Genomic DNA, 9,271 nt, shown 5'->3' with positions numbered 1-9,271 from the left:
GAGATGGCAGGACTGATGTGACTGTAAGGATGGCTCTGCTGCCCTTTCTGCTTTGGGGGAGGATGTGCTGCAGAGTGGGGTTGCCCTGGGCACCGTCAGAGGGACAGGGCAGGACAGCTCCTGCTGCCAGGGATGGCTGCATGGGGTGAAGCTGGGGCTGCAGTCAGGGCTGCCCAGGGCTGTCCTGCAGAGCAGCTCCTGCAGCCCTCAGGCCTCTTGGCCAGCCCAGGGCATGTGCCACCTGCCAGGGGCAGCTCTCAGCCTGCCTGGCAGCTCCCCATGGACGCTGCAGGTGAGCGGTGGGTGCACGGAGTGACTCCTGCCAGGGCAGGTCCTGCTGCTGTGAAGAGGGTGCTGTGTGGGCCAGGGCTGCTCAGAGCTCCAGCTCATGCCCAGCTCATTCCTGAGGGGACTTTTCATGGGGTCATTCAGGGCAGGGGTTTCCTGCTTGGGTCTCTGCTTTCCTGAACCTGTGCTCCCACTTTTCCCTGCTCAGCTTGGTGGCAATGGAAACTCAGCTGTGCGGGCCAGAGCAGGGGCTGAGGTTCTTCAGCCATCACACTGAGTTTTCCTGGGAACCTCAGCAAGAGCCTACACCTGCCCAGCCTCCAGATCCATGCAGCATCACCTTTCCCTGGTGCGCAGGCTGGGGGAGCTGTTCTTTAATCCCTGTAGGACCCAGCAGCTGCAGGGCAGGGCTGGCCCAGGGGCTGGGCTGGGCTTCGGCAGCTCTGGCAGGGAAGGAGCCCGGGGCCACAAGAGCAGCTGGGGCTGGGGCAGCTCCAGCAGCAGAGCCGTGGGCAGGGAGGGAGGGAGGGAGGCAGTGCTGAGGGCAGCCCTGCTGCAGGGCAGATGTGGCACCTGCTGGGCCTGCCCTGCAGGGCAGACACTACCCTGAGCAGCACAGCTCTTGTGTCCCCTCGCAGCCAGCACAGCCCTCAGCCCGGGGGCTCGGGGCCCTCAGTCCCTCCTGGGCCGGCAGAGCAGCCCCAGAGATGAAGGGCATCTCTGCGGCCATGTGCCCATTCCCTGCTGACCAGGGCCTGAGGGCCACTGTCCTGCCCTGCTGCTGCCTGGCAGGGGCTGGGCAGGGCTGGGCAGGGAAAGGGTTTTCCTCAGGCCCAACTCTCTCTCTCTCCTTGCCTTGCCCAGGTGCTGCTGGCATTGCTGAGGGGCTCTCTGCAATGGCAGTTCCAGCTGCAGGGCCAGGCCCAGCCCTTGGGCTCCTCCTGTGCAGGCTGAGCACAGCAATGGGGTGTCCCAGCTCCCTGTGCCCGGGGAGCTCTGGGCAGGGCAGCCTGGGACCCTGGCAATGAGCCCACTCTCCTCAAGCACTGCCATGGACAGGACCCTTGGTGTGTCCTCAGGATGCCATCCAAGCTGTCAGCTGCCTCCAGGGTACACTGGGGAACAGGAGTGTCCTTGGCCAGAGTGGGGCTGGGACTCTGAGAAAGGCTAAACCAGTTTGCTTTGCTGTGGGTCCCTCTGCTCTCAGTTGTGTCAGGCTGATTTCCAGGGGAACACAGGGACTGCCCTGGATTGCAGAAAAGGGCAGCTGGGGACCGACGGAGTGACAGAGCAGCTCCCCTAGCCCTTCACTGAGTTCCAGCCACTGCTCTTGCCTTGCACAGCTGTCTCTGCTCTCCCTGGGTGAAGCAGGAAACCCTCTCAAACTGCCTTTGGCCATCACCCTCCCTTAGTCCTGGGACAGGAGATGCTGCTGAGCTCCTCAGCCTCAGGAGCTGTTTGAGCTGATGGAATCTAACCCCAGGACTTGCCCCTGTCCCCATTCCGTGACCCCACTGCTTCAGAGCAGAGCTGACCCCTTGGTGTCCATGGGCAGAGCCCCTGCTCATCACAGCAATGGGGCCAGATCCCAGCAAAATTCCAGGCACGGGGCTGAAGGAAGAGCTCTGAGAAAAGGAAAACTGGGGGGCACAGAGCAACAGGGGCAGGGCTGGGAGAAAGGGCTTGCACAGAGCTCAGCAAAGTCTGCCCTGACTTGTCATTGTCTCCCCTTTGAACGTCTCCCCATGACCCACTGTCTCCCAGCCGGTATTGGCATTAATTGTTGCAATAAAGGTGGTGTATTGAGATGGCCCCAGATTTGCCAGGCTCCACAACATTTGCCCTGTGCACCCGACCTTGTTGGGGTCATTATCATGCTGTCCATCCCTCCCAAAGAGTACCTCCAATACTGTCACTTCTCTCAGCTGTTGGATCCCATCCTCAAGAGTCTTCCAGCACATTCTATGGTGCTGCTCCTGCATTCTCTCCCTATGAACAAACCTCTCTCTGACACTTATTAAAAGCCCTGGCTCCCTTACAAAAATCTGATTGATACCTGAGTCCTGGGTCAAGCGTCCCAAATTCCTTGCCTCACCACCATCCAGCTGGACACCTGTACCCATAAGATCCCAGACCCAGAGTAACCAGGTTGTATAAGCCTAACATCCCTGTGCGTACAATGTCTGTGTGCAGATTACAGAGACTTTTGTACATCAGGGACTCAGTGATGATCTCAACCATTGGCTCCCCTGTGAGTTGTGAGGGCCCTCCATTCTTATCCTTGTCTGGGTGCTCTGATTTCATCTTAGACCGCCTTGTTTCCACAGAGCAACTGCTGCTGGCTGTGACTGCCTCTGCAGTTCAGCTGGAACTTGGACAGTTGTAACATCTGTGGGTTCCGCTGCTGCACCATCAGACTCTCCCTCTTTGAGGCAGGGGGAGGTTTCCTCACCAGCTGGGGAAGTGTATTCCTTCAGCATCTGGCCCATCTCACACATCTCCTTCATCAGACCCCCCACCCAATCTGGGTGGTTCATTTCTGAGGTGGGCTGTGGGGCGTGGTCAGGCTCTGGGGTGTTGAGGATTTTTTGTAGGTTGAGGAGTTCTTGCTAGACAATGGCCATATTCGGCCGATGCACAATCCAGCCTGCTTGTACTAATGGACAATGAACACATTCACAAACAATGGATAATGGACATATTCAGAAATGGGGTCAGTATATCCTTGAGAAAGATACAAGAAGAAGAGTCATCAGGACTCAGCAAGTTTGTCAGCAAGCTTGGGAGAGTGAGAAAAAAGAGAAAGCAATGGGTGGGCCAGACAACCACAGCAAGATGCACGAAAAATTAGATGATCCAATCAGCATTTAATTTAGATGTGTTAACAGCTAGGATTAACCAATCATGTATTAGCTAGAGAAGCGTGGGCAGTAGAAACTTATTATAAATCTAGTCTTTTTAGGGATAATAAATTTGGCTTCACTTGATCATATTGGTCATGGTGTGATGTCCCTGAACATCCACACTTCGCAACTGGGCTCCTGGAAGTCTTCATCTATGTCACATTCCGTGGGTTTTTATTTACTCCTTATTTGTCCATCCTGTAGAAAAGGATTGGTGTCAGTGGGAAACTGACATTGCTTGTTTGAAGGGGAGCCCACCCATCCTGCCTGAGGATGATGAACTCCTCTGTTTTAAAGTCTCTTTTTGAGGGTCTCTTCTTGGGTCTTCTACAGGTTGGTTTTTTGTTTCCTCTCCTCCAGGCTGTCCTGGCCTGTGCTGGGAAAAGCCCACTGCAGGGACATCTGTGCACCCTGGGATCCCAGGGTCCTGGGCATCTGCATGGGGATGGGCAACATAACAAAGGACTGTCTGGAGGCCTTTGGAAATGGGAATTTATGGACAGGTGGGACTGCTCAATCTGACTGCACCAGGCCCTCACCTCTGGATCTCCTTCCTGCTTGGCAGGGTTCCGTTTCCAGGAAGTGTGGGCAAGGACTGGCACTCACCTGCACAGAAAGGCTTCTGCCTTTTGTCCCTGTAGCTAAACCCAGGGTGAGATTCCTCCTTTAGTGCTCAAAGAAAGGAAAGGAAATCCCAGAAGGGATGTGCTCTGTCTTTGAAATCATTACCAATTGTGAGGAAGACCCCTGCTAAAGTAGGATGTGTCCCTGATCAAAGAAGGTCACCCTTCTGACCAAACTGATCCCAGCCCACAGGCCAGGCCTTCTGCTGGGCTCCGGAAGGGGTGCTGCAGGCAATGTGCTCAGGGGAGAGACCTCCACTGCCCTCACTTCTCTCAGGGATAACACATCCCATCCCATCCCAAGGGTTCCCAGGATGGCCACAGACAAGAGCAATGGGATCCAGCACACTTAACGACTGTGTCGAATATCAGGTTTAGGACTTTCCCAACCAGACAGTCATGAACCACATATCCTGAACATGAAGTAGATATGAAAATAAAATAAAAAAGAAAACCCGGACATTTAACAAGGACCTTTTCCCCAGGACCTCCAGGACTGCACTGAGCAGGTTCTGGGGCAGAACACATCCCACAGCTGGCCCAGGAGCCCCATGCAGTGCTGGGGGGTTCCTGACCCTCGGGCCCACTGAGGCTCTCCTGGGCCAGGGAGCTGTCTCAACTGCCACAGCACTCGGGCACCACACAGGTGCCTCAGTCCCACCAGAGAACAGACACCCACAAGAGGGTGAGACCCTTCTGCCACACACCAGGAGTGGAGAGGAACCTCCCAGGCCCCTTCACTGTCCCTTGGCACATTCATTTCAGCCTGACCCTCAAAGCCCTGCTCAGCAACATCCCCCACTAGAGTAGGATGTGTCCCTGGTCAAAGGAGGTCACCCCTCTGACCAAACTGATCCCAGCCCAAAGGCCAGGCCTTCAGCTGGGCTCTGGAAGGGGTTCTGCAGGCAATGTGTTCAGGGGAGAGATCTCCATTGGCCTCACTTCTCTCAGGGATAACACATCCCATCCCATCCCAAGGGTTCCCAGGATTATTATTGCAACAGCACATCATCAGAAGGGTAAAACTAACCTGTCTCATGACGGTCTAAACCAAGCTCAGATTCCCTATTAGTGGGTGAACAATCCAACGCTTGGTGAATTCTGCTTCACAATGATAGGAAGAGCTGACATCGAAGGATCAAAAAGCGATGTCGCTATGAACGCTTGGCCGCCACAAGCCAGTTATCCCTGTGGTAAGTTTTCTGACACTTCCTGCTTAAAACCCAAAAAAGCCAGAAGGATCATGAGGCCCCGCTTTCATGGTCTGTATTCGTACTGAAAATAAAGATCAAGCGAGCTTTTGCCCTTCTGCTCCACGGGAGGTTTCCGTCCTCCCTGAGCTTGCCTTAGGACACCTGTGTTACGCTTTGACAGGTGTACCGGCCCAGTCAAACTCCCCACCTGCCGCTGTCCCCCGAGCAGGTCGTGGCCGGCGCGCACCGGCCGCTTGGCGCCAGAAGCGAGAGCCCCCCTCGGGGTTTGCCCCCCCCCGCCTCACTGGGTAAGTGAAAAAACAATCAGAGTAGTGGTATTTCACTGATGGCCGGGACGCCGGCGGGCGGGTCGCCCTGCACCGCCGAGCGCGTGCCCGGCTTCCCACTTATTCTACACCTCTCATGTCTTTTCACAGTGCCAGACTGGAGTCAAGCTCAACAGGGTCTTTTTTCCCCGCTGATTCCGCCAAGCCCGTTCCCTTGGCTGTGGTTTCACTCGATAGTAGGTAGGGACAGTGGGAATCTCGTTCATCCATTCATGTGCGTCACTAATTAGATGACGAGGCATTTGGCTATTTATTAAACACATACAAACTGTATATGTTCCTTTTCCAGGTTAAGTAAGGTGGCCCGTCCACCTGATGTCCAAATCAGAATTTTTAACCCAAATATGGGCTAAGACGCGGTTATGAGGGATGAACCCCTCCCACCCAAAACCGATTCCACTGTCCAGTGGACCCAGCCAAGGGGAGGGGCCTTGTTTATTTACAATGTATTTACAGATACAGTCGATCTAGCTTTGCTTACAAAAATATGTACAATATCGACAGAGGCGAAGAGTACTTTAGATGCTAGGGCCCTCGCGGTTCTCTCTAGCCTCGTTTTAGAGAGACCAAGGGTGGTCAGCACCTCAGTATTCTTGCCTAACCATTTGCCACAGGCTCCCATGGGGAAGCCAACATATTCAATTTCCTTTGCATTCGTCAATTGTTCGATCTGCTTATGAAGGCGCTGATATTTCTTGGCCTTTTCCGAGGTGGCTTCACTCAATGAGATTTCAGAGTGCTCGTACCTCACTGTCACGTCAACCACGACTGCTTTAGACCCTTTAACAAAGATCAAATCCGGTTTAAACAATTCGTTTGCCTCATTCCTAATGTGTGGCTCCTTGTCTACTGCCCAACACTCCCTCTTAGCCTCTTCACTAAGAGTTTCACAGATGGCGTTATGTCTCTTAATCCTGGCTTCCTGAGTGATGGCGCAGTTGCCGACAATGTGGGCCACGGTCTCATATCTAGCTCCACAATGCCGGCAGGATTGAACAACATTCTCCTGTCTACCCCTAGCCAGGAATTCCCTTGTCGGGTAGACATAGGCTCTTAATTGTAGGGCCGTGATTAATTTTCGGTGAGGTATGCCCCCAAACCACCTTATCCAGGCATTACTGATCTCATCATTTTCAAAATTTTCAATTCCATGACCCTGGGATACCAGGTGGATCCACTTTTGAAATTCTAATTTCCTCCAATTACACGGTTTTGGATAGCAAATTTTAGGAGCGGGTGCTTCCCATTCAAGCCGGGCTTCATCATCACCCCCCAACTCTACCGCCGGTAGAGGCTCCCAAATTGATGGGACGGACTCTTGTGTCCCCCCTGCTTTTAGCCACAATCTTTCAAATAACCGTTCCAGATGGATTTCCTTCAAATAATTCACAAGAGTCTCATCCGAAGACTGTGCCGATCTATGCAGTCTTCTCGCCTGTATACTTGGAATGAGCGCCACCAATCTGATGAGACCTAAACCACCATCTTTGAAACTCGAGTACAAGATCGCATCACACGTACTTTGTGGAAGATGAAGCCATTCCTTGACCATATTACGAATCAACTGGTCAAGGGATTCGAGGAGGCCCACCTTAACCTCAGTATGGTCAGCCAAATATATCAGTCTCGGAATAGTATAAGTCCTGAGTATATCAACTTTCTGGAGAGGTTTTAAAGGCGAACGATCAATTCGATGGAGCCAAACAGTTAGCTTCTCTGATAATCTAGGGTCTGCGAAGCCAGTCCAGGGGTCTACCCATGTGCCAAGATATCTTTCTGAGGAACCTGGGTCGATCATGTTAAGAGGGGATCCGTTTATTACCCATGCGGGACAATCATTGATAGTATATGAGTCCCTTGTTGGCTTGATGTAAAAGCCAAAGTGTAAAAGTGACATTTTTCACCCTTCGTACTGAGGCCAGTAAGATTACAAAAGGCCTCCAGAATTTTGATGTTACAACACATGCCTTCCCAGGAATCACTCAGGAGCACTAGGTCATTGGCAAATGCCATGGCCGTAGTTTTCCAACCCCCATGATGGAAACCTTCACCTTCACGTTCAAGTTTACATAGAAGGGGGTCCATCGCTAAATTAAACAGCAGAGGTGACATAGGGTTGCCCTGTTTGACACCTGAGCGAATGTATATGGGGTCTGTTCTTCCCCTTCCAACGGAAATGTACGTCCTGACATCACGATACATTTCCCTCACTAAATCAATCACGTGTGAATCCACACCTCTCTGGACCAGACCCTCAAATACATGCTCATGACACACGGTGTCAAATGCCTTAGCGATGTCCACGAACACGACCCCCAGATGTTTGTGCTCTCCTTTTGCTGTTTTTACCACAAGTTGTAACAACTTGAGGTTCTCGGCACACCCTGATGCGCAAATAAAACCCCGTTGCCGGGGGTTAATGGGACAAGCTTTGGACAGCCTCGCCGTGGCGATCCTGGAAAATAGCCTAATCACCATTGAACCAATAGTGATAGGCCTCCAGTTATTGATATCACCAAGCTTCTCTACATCTGAAGACTTGGGTATCAAGACTGTCCTGCAGTCCCGCAGCGCATCTGGAATTGTACCGGTAATAAGCCAGAGGTTGAAGATCTCAGTCAACCGGGAAAATCTCGGGTCTTTTGCAATAATTTGACCCAGAGTAATCCCATCTGGCCCGGGAGCGGAGGTTTTACACATCTCTTTCAAGTTCTTATCCACCTCTTTCTCTGTAATTAGGGCCTCAAACACCACATTGTTCGCCTCCTTGTAAGGAGGGAAACCTAAGAGGCCACCAAATGTACCAGATGTATCCCATCTATTCTTAAAGTGATCGTGGACAACGCTCGATGGTACCTGGCACTGAATGGCTTCCGTGCTGTCCAAGATGATACGCGCGAGGCGCCTTCTATGTGACTTGAACAACAACTGAAATCGCAAGAATTTGCCCCTCTTGATAGCTCTTTTACACATCCAATTTGGTGTAGTCTTGGATGATTTTTCGCCACGGGATGCCTCCTTTTTTCGACCCTTACAGATAGATTTGCTCTGGCTAGGCTCCCCCAGAATACCAAGAAACTCGTTATATACGTCATTCACCACACGACCTGGATCTTGCCCATCAACAATTTTCTCAAAGGCCTCCCGATACATGGTGAACTTTCCAACCGATAGTCCCGCTTTGATCATCTTGCGGTATTGGAGCTTTAACTGTCCCTCCTTCGGCAATTTAGCAGACTCGGGTGGATGTTCGATCCCCACGGCGCCTACTAGGCCTTCATGTTCTTCTGCGGAGGGACCTTTCACTAGACGGTGCCTTTTATCGCTTATCTGCTTTGCTGTCTTCATTGGAATATGCTCCGCTAAAGGTTGATTAATGTTCCTTTTACCGGTGTACTTGTCCACCAGTTGTATCAGGAGAGCCTCTTCCTCTTCAGTCCATACTTGTTTGTGGGCTCCTCGGGCCAATGACTCTTTAGGATGGGAAGCAATAATCCGCTCCTCATTCCGCACAAGAGGATGTCTTATCCTCTTGTGCTGACCCAGGCCAATCTTGGTGGCAAACCCTCGATGGCACACCTCACAGACCCAGTCACCTGTGGGAGCCACACACACCATTCCCTTGCAATGTGGGATGTGACACGAGATACTGTGGTATTTTAGATTTTGTTTACCACACTTCGCACATCTGAAAATGATCTTTCTCTGCCCGTGCACCCTTTTAAGATGATCAATCAGCCCCAGCATCCTAGTAAACCGGGTCTCACATTGAGGACAAGATGGCTGTTTGTCCGGCATCGATACGACCAGTGTTTTTGGCGTACTACCAATAGCTTTGGACCCGTAAGGAGCCTCGGGTGTTTTGGGCTCTTCAGTATCCCCCCTCCTACTTTCGGCCTCAGGTGTTCTGGGCTCTT

The 9,271-nt window shown here is 52.2% G+C and overlaps 1 pseudogene; it reads right to left on the bottom strand.

The window, feature by feature from the left end:
• Positions 1-4,814: 4,814 nt before the first annotated feature.
• LOC134426176 (28S ribosomal RNA) overlaps positions 4,815-9,271 on the bottom strand; it is a 7,668-nt pseudogene continuing 3,211 nt past the window's right edge.

This window comes from Melospiza melodia, chromosome 17 (assembly GCF_035770615.1).
Source record: "Melospiza melodia melodia isolate bMelMel2 chromosome 17, bMelMel2.pri, whole genome shotgun sequence".
Classification (NCBI taxonomy): Eukaryota; Metazoa; Chordata; class Aves; order Passeriformes; family Passerellidae; genus Melospiza; species Melospiza melodia.
The sequence above is the reverse complement of the archived record's forward strand: the minus strand, read 5'-3'. Positions and strand labels throughout refer to the sequence as shown.